This window comes from Chiroxiphia lanceolata, chromosome 3 (assembly GCF_009829145.1).
Source record: "Chiroxiphia lanceolata isolate bChiLan1 chromosome 3, bChiLan1.pri, whole genome shotgun sequence".
Classification (NCBI taxonomy): Eukaryota; Metazoa; Chordata; class Aves; order Passeriformes; family Pipridae; genus Chiroxiphia; species Chiroxiphia lanceolata.
Genome location: NC_045639.1, coordinates 96,062,231 through 96,079,341, shown reverse-complemented (window position 1 = coordinate 96,079,341; position 17,111 = coordinate 96,062,231). Strand labels below are relative to the sequence as shown.

General features: G+C 37.3%; 1 protein-coding gene and 1 long non-coding RNA gene across 16 annotated transcripts in view; one reads left to right on the top strand and one right to left on the bottom strand.

Annotated features, from left to right (window-relative positions):
- Window positions 1-17,111, top strand: part of DLGAP2 (DLG associated protein 2) — a 455,535-nt gene that overhangs the window by 313,607 nt on the left and 124,817 nt on the right. The gene's annotated exons all lie outside the window — the stretch shown is intronic.
- LOC116783769 lies at window positions 1,598-4,990 on the bottom strand. Its single transcript, XR_004355819.1, has 3 exons — window positions 4,653-4,990; window positions 3,562-3,644; window positions 1,598-3,470 (listed from the first exon to the last, which is right to left on the bottom strand). It is a non-coding gene; the product is annotated as an uncharacterized LOC116783769 (long non-coding RNA).

Sequence of the window (17,111 nt, the reverse complement as noted above, 5' to 3'; positions counted from 1 at the left end):
GACATTAAGTTAACTAATAAGGCTTGCAAAAGCACAGGATTCAGAAAACAGCATTAAAGCTGATGATAATTGTGAACAACACCTCTTCAAATATGATCTTTAAGACTGAATAGAGTGCCATTTAAAATACACTTTTAAAAACTAGGCTCTGTGTCCAACTGCCTGAGAGAAATCTCACGAGTACTTTGACATCTCTAATCATGCTACTGTGCTTTTCAGGTCTTTTCTTGATGATCTTGGCTTAAAAGGTCAGCCATGTAACATTCATTGCTTTGACCTAGCAGCATCAGGCATCTGTAGCAGTTAACTCTGTAGCTATTATTCTCTAAACACTTGGAGTGAAGGCCAGAAGCCTCAAAGTCCTGAGCTTTGAGTTTTCTCATGTTTCAACAGAAAAATTTTTCTTTTGAAAATGACACAAACTATATCTCAAGTCTATCAATAAGGCTGTAATGTGGGGTGGGAATGGGAAAACAGGAACTGGCTGCCAGTGGTAATCCTTACACAACTAGAATACGCAATTGCATATCAGAAACAGAGGATGTGGGATTTTGGATGGTTCTTTTTTATTATTTTATGTATTTATTTATGGAATAATATCTGTCTCTAAGGCTTAATGAAGTGCTTCTAATCTGTAAGGCATCAGGCTGAATAAGAACTCACATTAGACATTTTACTTTTATTTGTATCCATAGAAACTGAATGTTTAAATGTGTTCAGTTATTTTTGTCTTTGGAGTATTTATGTGCCTCAGAATTTGGACATGCTCAGAGGGAAAGTTATGATCTCAATTAAATTGTGTTACCTTAGGTACCATCAGCAGGTGAATGAGATGTATTTGAATGACTGGTGTGGTAAAAATAAACTCTCTAAAGAGAGAAATTCAGAACTCTGTATTTCAAATAAACTAACCCTAATGTTCCATCAACTTTTAAAATCTGCACAGTAAAATATATCCTATTTAGAATGTCCAGAACCACCACTTTCTTGCGATTGCACCTTTGAAATCTAATTGAGATAAAGAAGGCCATTGAAGAATGATTATCAATATGATTGTGTGAAATTTAATCTCACTTGGTTTCTCAGCAGAGACATTATAATTCCTCAGAATCAAGGAGAAGCAGCTGAATTAAAGCTCACTTTATTTGACTTTTTAATGTAGAGTTTTACTAAAGAAAAACGGTCATCCAGAGTAGGAGAGCTCAGAGAATGAGGAGCTTCAGCAAATGGTCCAGTAGTAGAGAGCTTCAGTAGCAGTGCTTCAGGGAATGGCTGTTTTCAATTCTGTGACTTAGGAGAAAAAGCTGGTGTTTATTTTTATTCATTTTATTTGAATACACATAGTGTTTGAAATTCAATTGCTGGGTGTTGTTACTATAATAAATCAGTACCTACTGGTATTAAAGGATCATCACTTCCTAGAAAGTACTGAGACTCCCTCTCTTTTAAAATAAATTTTAATTGCATGAAGGACAATTAGAATGAGTTATGGTGAAACTACAACAACTATCAACAAAACCAAGACAACATTCTGTCATATAATAGCTTATGTTCATTTGTTGTTTTCTGTTGCAAATCAGAAAGACAAAAGGAGACAAGTAAAGGGAAACCATAGGAAGTGCAGGAAAGATGATACCCAGAACTTAGTGACCGATGGAATAACCTGCAGAGCCAGAAAATTGTCAATATACAGGAGAGTACAAGCTTGATATTTATACAGATGCTGTGACATGAACACAAGCACATATTATATCTCCATAGCAAATAACTTTACTGCCTCCACGCTACAACACAGTAGAGTCTCTAATTTTTCTTCGCAGGCTTCAAGTTAACTAAAGCACAGCCATACGTTTAGTCTGCAAGTAATAAAAATCTATGGGATCCTAAAAAGAAGTTTTCAGAAAAACCTGGTAAGCAGAGTGTCATGGAGAGGTACACTGGAAAACAGGCCAATTAGCAATGGAATTTTCATGTTTTGGGTACCCATGTACACTCAGTGATGTGCCCTTTAATTGCATGGTACTGTCAAAAAAATGCCATTTTATAAACTAAGTCAAACTCTAGAAGGTTATATTTTCTTGGAGTATACAAATTCTTTTTTTTTGAGACAATTAAATTTGCATTATCAAATGAACAGAAGGCAATCTATTTATTAAATATACTGAGCAAAGAGCATATACTATGAATGGTGTGCTATGTCTATGCAGAATGTAGTCACTAAATCGTGTAAAACAGATACTAGCAAATATCTTCTTAGCTAGAAAATATCTGGCTTATGAGCATGCTGTACTTTCATTGTTGCAGTGTCAGACTTGCAAAATTATTTTTTACTTTAAGAATGACAAATATACTGTAGTGAAAATTGAACAGGATATGATGCTACAAAAGAATACTCAAGTACAACTCTATTCACTCATAAAAGATGGAGATAGGTTGATGTAATATGCAAAAGAGCTAATACTTTTGCAATCAGTGTAAATGTGTAGTCTTCCATCTTTTTATAAAGAGATTGCTAAAATCTAGAATCACAAAATAATACAAATTGTAAGGGAGCTCTGCAGAACATCTGATCCAGGTCCCAGTCAAAGCAACGCTGACCTGGAGTTTCTCAAGGCCCTGTAGAGTCAATTTTGAACATCTCCAAGGACAGAGATATCTGCAGCCTTTCTAGAAAACTTTGTGCAATATTTGACAGCCTTCAAGGGTGCCCCGTTAAGTCACATTCACCTTGTTCACCAGGAATCCCAACTCCTTTTCTGCAAAGCTGCCTTGGAATCAACTGATCACCGGCTCCACTGAGGCAAGAGGCTATTATATGCCAGAGATAGGACTTGGCATTTATCTTGCACACCACGAGTTTATTATCAGCCTCTTTCTCTGGCCAGTCAGGTTCTGCTGAATAGCAGTACTAACAGCTGTCTTGCTGACCTTTCCCCCTAAACTGATACTGTTGCTGATGATGGACTGACTCCATCACCTCCTCCAGACATTAATGTTGTTAAACAACTGACCCCAGTTTTATGTGTGGAGATGCCACTAGTATCCAGCCAGTGGCCAAGGTTTTTATCAGTCATCACAACACTGCAAACCCAGCTGTCCAGCTGATTTTGCATTCACCATAAGAATGGGTAGTCCACCTATCCAAATCCATGCCTATGGATATATGAATGAGGTTAATTATACTAATAATACATGTGGTAATCATGAATATTAATGAATTGCATTCATGTTATTCTCACTGAAACCGGTATGCTTCCAGTACACAATTAGTATTTAGTCAGTGTACTTGGATGTTTCTGGCTATGCAGCTGTTTCCACTTGAATTCAAAGTGTCTTTGGAATTGAATATTTCAGATACAGATATTATCTTATTCTGTGTTTGAGTACTGTTCCAGATGGGCTGATAAGTGATTATTTCTAGTAGCAGCATCACTATATGGCTAAATTCTACAGGTCTGATCCCAAGAAAGCTGAAATGAATGAAAATAGTCCCATAAATGTTTCTAGGTTTTAAATGAGACTCAGTGAACTCCCAAGTTCATGTTAAACAAATGTACTTACATTACTGAGGTACTGGTGAGAACAGCAGCAAAGAGTGTTAAGGAAGCATCTTAAGTATGAATAACTGTTATTTAAACCATAATCTGTAACATTTTATTAAATTTACAAGATTTCACTACAAATGTTCATGTACTGCTCGTCACATAGAGAATTCAGATGGGGGTGAGGCAGTAATGTCTTAGACCAGTATCTCAAGCAAGATTCTCAAAAGAATTTTGGAAGCAGATGGGGTATTTAAAATGCATTAAAAGTATCAAGGTAGATGTAGGTCCTTGTTCTGAAACATCCACCCATCTCTTAGTGGAGACAGAGTAGATATTGTATTAGTACTGAAATATTATAGTGAAAAACACCAAAGATATATAAATACATGCACACAATGATAAACTGTGGTACTTTGAGAAATATTCAAGAACAACAATTTTGCCTTGTGGTTAACTTAGCTGTTTTTGGAAATGCTTTTTCCTTTTCCCATCAAATTAGAAACTTGCTCACAGCAAATGTCAGCCCTATATGATAATCTCTTTCATAAAGAATCTTCAAAAACCTTGTTATCTACATTATAAAAAATGTATGCTTGTATGCTTTCACCTAGGAATTTGAAAGTCTTCAAGTAATATGGGATTAGAGATGGTTCTGGAAGTTTTGAGTCACATATTTAAAACATTGAAAGAACCCTGGTACTAAAATGATTCATCCACCTTTTTGTAAAACAGATGCACATTATTTAAGATAAAAGTACCTGAAATTTATTAGTTGCTTAGGCTTTTTTTTACTTTTTTACTTTTCATTGTCTTTCATAAAGCCTTCCATTAGTAATGAGACTCCTAGTACACTTTGTACAGGAAGGTGAAGCACCCAAGTGAAAAGTCAAAAGAGTAATTTCTCTGAAAGAACTTTTGTAATAATTTGAGATGAATCAAATTGTACTGACTTGGTCAACTCCACTCAGCTTTCTGCACCAAAAATCAAGCTAAATAACTCAGATCTGTTTCATATTGATACTACTTACAAGCTACTTGTTTGTACACTTTGATAAGTACACACAGAACAATCAGGCCTAATATAATCTACTTTGTTTCTGCTACTACATGGATTTTTCAAAAGTTGCAGTTATTCTTTCTTCATTATTTGAAGTCGTTCCCACTGAGAAGCACTGTCATGTTTCAGGGATGATGCAAGGTACTACTTTCTTGGAGAAACTCTGCATTAAATATAGGTCATTGTAACTACACTGAGTTTGATGTACCAGTTGAGGGAATTTAGGATCACGTACATGCAAAAGCTTGGCTAACAGTCAGGACTGTCACAAACTGATGATGAGGGTACTAAGTTTGGTCTGGCTCTCTTGCTGAGTCCAAGCTGTCTCCTCCCTCTTCCCGCTCTCTCAAGCAAGGGAAAAAAGAACAAACCACAGAAAAACCGAAAGAAATCCGAACGAAAGGGAATTATATAAAAAATATATATTCACATATATTGACAATTATATATACAATTTGAATAAATTGTACACACGATAGGGAGCTCCCGGGGGAAAAAAGGAAAAGGGAGAGGGGAAACAGGGATAAAAAAACCCTAAAAGCAAATATCCTCCAAATATACCCATTAATAGAAAGCTAGTGAATAAATGCAAAAAATGAATTAAATACTTCCCTGAACGAGACAGCAGAACCGTGCAAAGCACCAACCAACTCCCCCACGCCTCCTGGAGGGACCGTAGATAACAGCAGGTCCGAGCAGGCGGGCCCTGGCCTACGCGAGCCAAGGCCATCTGAGGAGAGACCTGTTGCCTTCAGCCGCTGGAAGAGAGAAGAGAGCGAGCTCTCTTATCTCCACCTTATTTGTATGTTGTGTTAAGCTAAAGGATGATATGGAATGCTTCCTTAGATTTCTGACCCCTGTTGCTAAGGAAGGCCTAAAAAATCCAAAAGCCAACCCACTACATACATGGCCACAAGAAAGAGCTGCCTCTCTCCTTCCGCCCTGCTGCCAGTCGGAAAAGGCACAATGAACCACAGTAGTGCAAAACATCCAAGGAATAGAATCGGTACCATTACCTGCCAAAAGTTGTCAGAGTTGTCACAGCATTCCTTTGTTATTCAACAGAAATAGCATTTCTGTCACAGCTGATAATATGTTTAGATTGCAGTACCTCCACATGACTCTGGTAGAGAATCATTTTGTATTCTGTGGGTGAAAAAGTAAGGCGGGGGAAAAAAATCAGCTTTTCATAATCTAATGACTTCTGTACATTGAGCTAGGCCCAATTTGAAAATTTCAGTATCACAAACATGAAATATGTAATTTTCAGGTCCAACGTCTTTTCTGTTGCACAAAGGTATATTAAAAAAATACATTGTACATGGCTCTTCTAGGATATTGATTAGACTTTCATGTTTAAATAATACCTCTGTAAACCTATCAGTTTGAGATTAAAGTTCTTTGTACTGCTTAAGTATTGGGAAGTGTATCCTCATACAGCTTTTGAAACTGTTATTCATGAGCTATCAGTTACTTTCAACACTGCAGTAGAGAAAGACGTGTGACATGTTTGTGTTTTGTAGTTCTTAATATGCTTTATACATGTATTATTAATAATAAGATAGGAAAAAGTGAATATGTTTGTTTTAGGCAAGTGCACTTCTTTGCTTTAAACTGTCATGAACACTTTAATCTTTTTATATTTCCCATTTTACTTGAAGTCTGTATGTAAATTGAAGATATGTTATTAAAAAACTGACAGGTCATACAGGATCTGATCCTGAATTATGAATATCTCTTAAAACTGAAAAGTTGCAATTGCACAGAATTAAATGGAGAATCATATACAAAGAGAGAAAAGTGAAAGAGATTTTGTGGAATCATGTCCTTTAGTTAGAATCTCAACAGAGTCTCATGCTTCTTTACTTAATTTCTTTCTGTTTCAAGTTGGAACAAATCCCAAGTTTTTCCTGAATTTTTGTTATTTGCATTCGTGTTACACTTCGAATTTCAGCTGGTTCTCCAGAAATGCCAGAGGTTCCCCACTATTTGGGCTTCAGTTTAGGATGCCTTTGAGTAGGGACCAGGAAACAAATCTATTTGTGTGTACGTGGGTTTTCCCCATATAAAAACCCACTATGTGGGTTTTCCATTTACTCCCATGAAAGAGAATTTACAGTTTGTCCTCCTGAGTGTTTTGTGCATCATGTCCAGATCTCAAGTCATAGAAATAAATTTCAATAATCTATTTTTTATTTTTTTGCTGACTTTTTCTAATGTCTTTGTGAGGAAGAATAATGCTATTAAATAAAAATCCATGAAGAAAATATATACATATGCGGAATCTAGATACTTTTCTGCATTGCAGTAGCAATCATAAAAGTTACAAGTCCTCCTCCTTCAGCTACTTTATTTTATTCCTTTGAAATAAATACTAAGAAATCATTTGTAAAATATAGTAAAAGAATCTCAGGATGAACCCAGGTGTTGAGACATGCCGGTGTCAAGACCTCTGCCTCTCCACCTTTTAACTAGTTACTTAATTACTTAACAGTTTCTGGTTTGGAATGACAGACAGCTTTTAATCAATGTCAATGTATTACTTGTTCCTGTCTTATCATTTCCCCACTAGTTTCGGATGTGACAGCTTATCAAATGCCTGGGTGAAATCCAGATAGATTGCTTTCATCACCTTTCCATCAGCTTGGTCACCCTTTCAAAGAACTTAGGTTAGTTTAGCAAATAAATATTGATATTTGGGATTTTTTTCTGTCTGTCATCCTCTAAGAAGCATACTCTCTTTTTCTTAATGAATGATATGAATGTTTTGCCCAGAGGACAGATTGGTCTCTAAGGAGTTGCATTTTTCACTCCATTTCTTGAGTGGAGTGGCTAATGTATTTAACCCTTTTCAAGTTGCTGGTCTGTAACAGCACAAGCTTCATCAAGACAGTCTGTTTCTGAAGGCCCAGGTGGGTGCCACTCTGGTGCTAGGGATAAAGCAGGGAAAAAAATCAACTTAAAAATAGATCTGTTCAAGTATACTGATGATTTCTTAAGCTATGTCATCTGCTATAGCAACTTGTACAGGGAAAGCCTAGAAATCTCCTGTTTGGAATTTCAACCAGTTCACTGTGTTTTGCAGCTGGTTGCACACTGCTGGGCTCTGTAAGCATAGCAGAGAGAAATCAAATGTTGGGCTCTGCTTCTGAAAGGTTAAAGTAAACAATGAAAACTGAAGCAAGAGCTGTTTCATGGGGTGGTGGGTTTTACCGTCAGTGTCCTGCATGCCACAAAAGGTAAGGACAGGCTCTCCAGTGGCAGTCCCTGGCAGGAGATCCACCAGCTCTGTTCCACGCTCAGTGGGTATCACCTTCCAGTTCTCTGTGCCTGCCTCCAGAGATGGAGGCGATCAGGGAACGACGTGTCTTGGGGGATTCAGAGTAAGAATAGGAAGAGCATGTGATGCAGCTCCCAGCCTGCTGAGGGTTAGGATTCCCACCTGTGGCATGAGAGGTCTTTGTGCTGCACCCCATGCTGTCAATGTGTGTTACCATAAGTGTCGCTGAAAGATCAAGCTCTTGTGGAAATTCGAACAGAAATCAGCTGCCTGACCTGTGATTTTTAGAGGGTAGTAGAGCTCAGAAAGAATTCAGAAGCCTAGTTTTCCAGCAGTAATGCTTCAAAAATCTTATCATATTACCAGAAGGTGAATTTTTTCACCAACAAAGAAGCTACCAGTGAAAAACAGAAGATGCTGGATAATTTCCTGACCTCTCTTAGCAGCTGATTTTACTGATGTCCATAGTTAAGGTTTCCTGAATCTTGTATCTAATTTCTAAAATCTAGGTCATACCAAGTGGCACACAGTATAATAAATCATTTGTATGCATTAAGTGGGTTTCTTTCCATTTGCAGTCTCCAATATGATTACAGCTACCCTTTTGTTGACTAACTCGTTCAGGGGCTTTTCTCTGATATATGCTTACTCCAGTCCTGTAAGACTCCTATGCAAATTTATGGAAAGTTCAGTGTTAACTCTTCTAGTGTTGAATTATTGGTCTGCTCTCCCATACAAGGACAACAGGCCACATGACCTTCTTAGATAAAGATGAAGGCTTGATATTACTTCTTTGACATAAAGAAAATGCTTACATTCTGCTAATGAAAGGTATTACTTGGAAATTAGTTCTGTAATTCAGTTCAAGTGTTTGGACATTAAATAACTCTCATAGTACAGTCACCAGTCAGAACCAATCTATTCATTTCCATCCCTTTATAACTAAGGATCTTTTCCTACTATTTTATCCTTTGATTATCCCTCTATTTCATCCCATAGAGAAGGACAAAATTTAATATAGTTCCTTAGATGTGAATTTAAGTACATATATGAACTGGCTTATTTAATCATCCGTGCATATGACTAACTGTATAATACCTGCCAAACCAATTAAAAGATAGCACTGTCAAAGGAACTTGGCAGTATATAATGGGGGATGGGGGGCGGGAAATAAGAATAAAGACATGGTGCTCATCCTGCAGAGTTTCTATGGCTGGTTTGCATGTCTGTTTCCCCAGGCAGCAGGGAATGCACACAGCACTGGATAAGATACAGCCCTTGAGTCTGACAAATGACACAAGCAGAGTTTTAAGATCTCTAATTACACCCATTATACTGTATTTCTGTAAATAAGTTAGTTTATTTTTATGAAGGAATAGATATAGAAAAGTTATACTCATTTTCTATATAAGGTAAAAATTATAATATCGAAGCAGTCAAGGCTTGCCTCCCATGTCCACATCCTCAGCTCACTCACACTCTATAATTTTTTTAAAAATTGCTTTATCTTTCTATCCACTTTTTTTTAATGACAGTGGTACAAATACAGACTGGATCTTCCTGTAGTATTTATTTCCAAACAATGACTATTGTAAAAGCTTCAAAACTTGGGGGGAGGGGGTGAAAAGGGGACAAAGAGATTCTTTATCCCATACATGATTTGTAATTAGCAATTGTGCACTGCTTTGGCATCATTAGATGGAGTGAGTCTAAAAAGAATGTTATGTTTCTCCTGTGTCACTTCAGCATGATAAGATTTACTGTAATGCTGAACGATAAATTTTAGTAGCATCTTTCAGTGCTAATTAATTGTAAATGTTAGTCTGCAAATTATGTCCTTTTCATGGAGGCAGGAAGAGTTCTGTGTGATTCTAGTTGCCATGTAAATAAAAAAGAATGAAAGACCATGCTACACTTAGTCCCAAAAGTCTTATTGAAATTGCCTATTTTAGAACACTGATATAAAATGTTATGTAATTGAGGTAAGTGTTAATTCTACTTCAGTGGACATTTCCGACACAAGTCTCCAGGGAAATCCAATCCCAAATAAGAAATAAAATCAGCTGCAAATGAGGTTCAGCTTTTTACTGTGCTTTTCCAAATACAGATTATCCTTAAATACAGCCCCAGGTTTGTGGCATCCAGTGTACTAGCAAGATATGCAGATTTTACATACTGCAGCAGGCTGCCATTCAGAAATAAATAAAATGAATAAAGTGCAAACTCGAGCTTCTCTCCATGGCAACCACTGCATCGCTTGAGCTTTGTGCCGCTTCCTGAACAACTGCACATTGGAAAATAAGACAGCAGCCAGCACAGGGAAAAATAATAGGGAGAGGCACATAAAATCCGCCCAGGCTGTCAGGTATGGTCTTTGTATAGACTGTTTAGGGCTGCATTTTTAACTTTGTTTCAGTGTGTTCTGTAGTAGGCTCTGGTTTCTCCTCACTGTGGCAGGGGGGACAGAAGATGGGAGAACTAAAGCAGGGATGATACAGACTCTTCTTCCCTGCAGTGGCCTCATGCAACAGCCTTGCCCCACTGCAAGTCTGGTGGCAGGAGGCAGGGCAGGAGAAAGGACAGGCTGCCCCTGGATATTTCCAGAACCATCAGCATCAGGACACTGCAGCAGTTCTTCCCAAACACGTATGGGGCTGCACTTGAAAACAAGCCACAACAGCCAGGCAGCAAAGCAGGTTGTGGCAACAAGTAACACAAGTCCCCGAACTGTATCCAGCCTCGCAAAAGTTGTCAGTTGTACTTAACCTCTTCCACTGAATCCCTTTTAGTAAGTAAAATGGACATAGTAGGTGGCTAAACTGTCCCCTCTCAGGACAATGTTCTCTTATTAAAAATGTCCTGGAGAAAGGGCCCCAAAACATGGCCGGGTGCTGCCTGATGGGAGGCCAGGTGGGAAGGCTTTGTCCAGTTCCAAGTGTTCCAGTATTCAAACTCCATGGAGGAAATAGGAACAGTATTTACACACCTGCCCCGATCCGCTTTACAAATTTCCAGATAAATATGTTGGAAACAGACAGAGTCAAGATGCATAAACATGGGCTATACTTTTTTACAGTTTTGCACTTTGAGCAGAGACATTCAAGCATGGCTGGAAGACCAAGCTGCTGGAAGGGCCAGACTTGCTTTGCATTCAGAGCACTGATTTCTACAGGAATAGGTTGGGAATCCTCTAGAAAACTTCTTGTCTCACTGCAGAGATGTGATTCGTACGGTGTTTCTGGTACTGTTCCTTCTTAATAAAGTTCATAGTGGAATTAGATACAGTAGTGCCTCATGCAGTGTCAAAGAACAAAGTTCATGATCCTCAACTCCACCATATGGAGTCTAATAGGTTTCTCTGCTAAAGCATTCTGCATACTCATCAATATTAGTTTTTTGGTACTTGATACTATATGAGAGATGGAAACTTTATATTCAGACTTTGTAAGTGTACACCAAGCAAGTGTACATAAGTGTATTAAGTGTGTATTTTGCACCTATATATATATATGCACTCTTCCTTAGCCCATTTCCAAACGTAAAAATAAAAACATTTTAAGAAGTGATTGTTTTATGTTATATATAAAATGTTAAACCCGTTTCATATTGTACAAGCATTTTCCCACACTTTGCAAATGTGCTACTTAGAGAATTGCTAACTTACCAGCACTATGACAAACATCAACCACTGATGGATCAGGAGATAAGTGACTACTGAGAGAATTAATGCAGGAATGAGGAAAAAACCCAACTCTCTCCTTTTTAGTTAGGAATAAATTGACTATAAATGTCTTTGCAGAATACTTTCTTATCAGATCAGCAGGTCAATTTGCCAAGTGAATGTCCTAGTCACTGGATTAGAGAAACATGCTTTTCAGGGGTCACTAAATACTTAATTATTTAAACAAGATGAAACAGCTCCAACTAAAGAGAAAATAACATTAGCCTGCTGTTTAGGGTACTCAGCTGTCATTGAGAGATGTAGAGTCACGTCCCTGCATTAAGGCAAGCAGCGTATAGACACCAAGCAGGACATCTGACCATTTGCCTTTTGGCTGTTCTTTAATAGCAGTGTTTACATGTCAACTTCCTCATGAAAATTTTTGAATTCTGATTTTTGTTCCAATGAAGATTAAGACCCAAGCTTCATTTTAAAAGTATTATTTATGAAGAAGAAGAAGCTGGCTAGCTAGACATCCTGATTAATTTTCAGAAACAATTTTAGGTCTTTTTTTTTCCTACTGAATATGCAAAATTTGGTGGATTTAGTCAATTGAATTTATTAAGGGAGTGTAAATATGTCTGTGTATCACTGGGACAAGGAGAGGTCAAAAGGGAAAAAAAGATGTCAGGAGGAGAGTAGTCAGCAATATCATTTTACTGATGCCATTGTCTGGCAGCTACTTGGGAATTTTTTTTCCAATTTAAAGGAACACCTTCAAGGCTACAGTTTCTCTATGGCCTATTTTCTATAGGCAAACATTGAGCAGCGTTACTCTTCTACCATGCCTTGTAGGGGAGATGCTCTCTGCTAGATGAACTGCTGCACTTAGAGTCTTCTTTGTTGGACTCCTGTAGACTTGGGTAAAGTGGCAGCCTGCTGGGAAAAACAGAGACAACAGCTGAAGACAGTGCTTGAATGTCATCCCATTACCAGTGAGGGTTATTCGAACACGCGTGTTCCTTGTTTCAGGTCATAGCTATATGGTACTTTTGTACACATAATCAAGTATATATGTCATCCTTCATACAAACATTTTAGAAAGCTGTGCCATTTAGGCTTATTTAGGCTGTACATTTAACAGGCTGGCTGTGACAGCTCTGTGCTATAGCATAATTCTTGAGAGTTTTTCTAACATAATTTCTTGGGGGAACACAAAATAGATAACATAATTAGGGTGGAGCTTATGGAGCTTTTGAGATGCATGTAATAGCAGGCTCAAGATGTGGAAACTTTTCCTTTTATTAGTGTGAGGGCCATATGAAACTCACTGACTTCAGAAAGAGCTGCATTTTTATGTCCAAAGGTAGATTTGAGACTTCAAGACATAGTTTATGTGTGTTATCCTCATATGGTTCCTGGAAATCACTGTAATGGGTGTTTTATAGAGATACGTACAAAAGCTCAAAATCACTTCAAAGCACAGTTACTCTTTGAAGTATCCAGCTAAGACTAATCATCTTATCAAAATTCGAAGTGACACATTGAAGTAGCCATTTGGATGCTGTATCGAGATAATAAATGCTCAGAATGAGACTTACTTTGTATATCTGTACTGCTCTAATGTCTCTGCAAATCAGACACATCTTGAGCCACTTTTAACTAGTTTTGTAAGTACTGGTTGCAGACCAGCCATTGTAGACTACAGCTTTGTGGGACTTACTCAATACACCTCTTTATTTGTACCCTGTACTCAGTGTTTTGCAGCAGTAAAACATCTGGAAAAACTAGCTTGGAGGAGCTATTGCTGATTGCAATGTAATCAGAAACTTTGTGGGAAGCTGAGGGAGCCAGTTTTGGTTCTGTGTCTAAAACACTATTTTCTAGGTAGACCCAAGGTTGTTCTATCCTGCTCCAGGGCAAATGAAACCTACTAGAATGTGTCTAACAGCATGCTGACCCTAAGCTAATACAGCTTCCCTTGCCAGAGCCTTATTAGCTCAGACTCATCACCATGCTAATTGCTTTTCATATCTTACAAACATAAGCTACGCAAAGTGGACAAGTGAACACATGTGTGCTTATAAATAACTATTCAGACACTAAATGAGCCAAATTGTCTGGTGGAAATGGAAGTGAGACACAGACTCTTCTTGAGTCCAACTGTTTACTCTGATTTTCCTATAAAAGCCTGAATACTGTGTGTCTCAGAATGGATGTGAAAGGAATTTGGAACACCAAATTACATTAGCTGAGTTTTCTTCTGGTTCTTTTTTATCTCCGTGGAAAGCATACCAAATCTCAGGTTTCCACTTGGCATAAAAGAGCAACAGTAAATCCTTTGGTGTGATTTGTCTGTTGAAACAGAGAAACAACTAGAGACTCTTTATTAGCCTATGAAGAGCGACCGACTCATTGTTTCTGTCTTTAATGGTTCTTTTGTGTTCATAGCTTATCTGAATACTGCATTAACCAGGGATTCAGGAGACCTAGTTATTAATGTAGCCCGTGACATGACTTCTGGCAACAAAACATGACTTCACTGTTTCCCAATTCATAAATTATGAATAGTGACACCAACTACCAACTATTCCATCAAGAAATCTGAGATGTAGTGATGACGAGAGGTATATACTAGAGAGAGCTATTATTATAATCATTATTTATTTCTTGGTTAACTGAAAAATAATTGATGGCTAATATTTAGTGCATTTAAGTGTTAAGATAGGACATTTTAGAGATACCTTGAGAGGGCTGCTCAGTGCAAAACATTAGAAGCAGAGTTTGAGGGAGTAAATTAAATAGGTGAAAAAATGCCTACCTTGTGTCTCCGGAGGGAATTTTCTACTCCCTACCTAGTACAGTATGTTCGAGATGAACAAAATTAGTGACAAAAGGTTAGATCCTGAGGGAACATTAGTGCAGATCTGAGATCTAAATCTTTGGACTCTTACTTAAGCAGAAATATGATTAGATCCTGCTTAGATAGAGAGGTGGGTTTATATATGTATGTAGTCAGACCAGCTTTGAGAATCTAGATCCCCTTGTAAATCTAACCCTGAAAGAGAATTCTCTAAGTTTGAACTATTATTTGTCAAAATGATTGCTTAAATTCTGGTATCTCACATCTATGTTAGTGCCAGAACAAAGATGTGAACCATATTTCTTCTCGGAATCAATTCATAGTCAACTATGCACAAATATGTGAACTTCACGAGAGTAATACAAGTGTATACACAGTCATGCACAGAGAGGAAGCAGATAGGAATTAATGCCTGCAGAAGAGGAGACTAATACACAGAAAGTTTCTGAGACCCTTTTCATCTTTGCAGCTTTCAATCTTATATTTCTATTAGAGAAGAAATTGTAAGAAGGAAAACCAAAAGAAGGAATTGGTGGATGAATTTTGAAACAGTATGCAATGTAGTACAGATTGCCTTTAGCTCCATGTTAATGTTTTTCACAAGCCAAAACAGTTTTTTTTGCTAACAAGTGAAAAGGAAAATCTCATAAATGAAGGTTGGGAGGAGAGAGAGAGAACTGCTTCATTTCTTTAGCAATAGTTTGGCAACAGCTCTAGCACAGTTGAGTTCTTATAAGTGTAGTGGGAAAAAGCTACACCATTAATGGTAATTTATCTTATGTTGTTCTCCAGTCTCTGACTATTATCTAAGTGCTTTGTGCCAAATGTAATAAAATGGCCAGATTTCTCATTATAGGAAGCATAAATTGCTGAAGGCAAATGTATTATGAAGAAAACTGTCAGTGTCATAATTGTGCACTCCTGTCACTAAATTGCATAAAATATATACATTTATGAATATGCTAACCCTCAACCTATTTACTGGTAGAGTAACTGGAAGAGCGTGCATGGGGAATGTTTCATTCTTTTTGCCATTTTTATTGCTACATAGCCTGTAGAGATCACACATTACAATATATTTGAAAAGTATTACAAATAGGTCAGTATGCCACTATTTGCCCAGTCACAGTCAGACACTTGTAATAATATCATTTTAGAAATTACAAAATCATTTGGGCAATAAATTAACTTCTTATTCAAGAGAGAGAAAAATAAGTTGATGTAAGTCAGGCTTTTGTTAAAAATATGAAGTCAGCTGGTTTTACTGATGAAACACATGCTTCTTATATATACATCTTTTTAATGCTTCAGGTGATAGTCATCAAAGAAATACTGACTAAGATCATTTTAGCAGTTTAATATTAATAAGTAGCTAGCTCTCACACATTGAAATTTAAATACTATTTATTATGAAAGTCATTACATTTTGGTATTTTAAAAACAGCACTTGTATACTATTAATAACTTGGGCTTTGGTATCTCCAACAGGAGTACTTCCTAACCATTAGAGTTAAAACATAGTCGACCAATCTAAATTTACTCAGTTTTAGGATTGTTTACAAAACCCATGATGCAAATATCATGTATTAAATAAAATGATGCATCAGAAATAAATTTCTCAAAATAAGAAGTCATGAAAAGATATGGATAGGGTAGAAAGAAGGACTGTGGTAATTCAGAAAGAGGAAAGGGAAGAACTCCAAATTCTTCTTGGCCACTGCCAATAAATGAGTTCTGTGTTGTTCAAGTTACCATCCTAGTTACGAGGAAAGAATTTGAGATAAAAGAGATGAAAAATAGAAACTAGAGTTTCCATCTCAAAAAAAATGAGAGAAGAGAATAAGACACACTGAATGTATCCACCAAGTATTTTTAGTGCTTCGCAGCTCTCTGTTAGATGCTCCATCCATCTGCATGCTAGAGGGACTTGCTTTCCCCAAGCTCTTGTTCCTGTACATCAATAGGAGCTGGAATATGCTCTAATCCCAGTTTTAAATGAGAGACACTACTCAGCTGACCTGTGCACCCCAAGCTGCGTGGCCTTAAAGTTAGCCAAGATGCTAGAGCAGAGAAGAAGGAATAAGGTTGCACGTACAAATTAAAACTGTACTTTCTTGATTTATCATTCAGTTCTTTAGCTTCACTTATAATTTTGAAATCAAGAAAATTACTCTGTTCTTTTCCTGTTCCTAAGAATGACCTTAGGTAATGCTGGCAAGCACAAATGTCTCGGACAAAACTTAATTCATTATTAAAATGTCAAATATATGTGTCTACAGGCAAACTAGATGTCTAAGTTCCCATGATAATCAGTGAAGGTCTCATCACTGGGGCCTCAGCCCACAGTACAGATTCCATTTGACTGTATTGAATGAATCTTGAAGTATGTGGCAGCTCAGATGCCTAGGGCATATGTAGATGCCTTCATTAAGTGTGTAGTTATTATGGGTGAATTAAATCTCACCTATCATTTCTTAACCAAAGAATAAGAAATTGTAGCCAGATGTTTAGGAATTTTTTGCCTTAATACCTCATGGCTGTAAGAGCTTTTGCTGCTCTTAACATTCCAGCAGAGGGTAGATATTGTATCTACATCTATGCAGAAACACTCCCAGGAATAGTGCTGGGCAATGAAACCATGTGGCATGACACTTTTCTTAGTAAATGTGTCAGCCTCCAAAAATTGCATGTGCACATGGATGGAA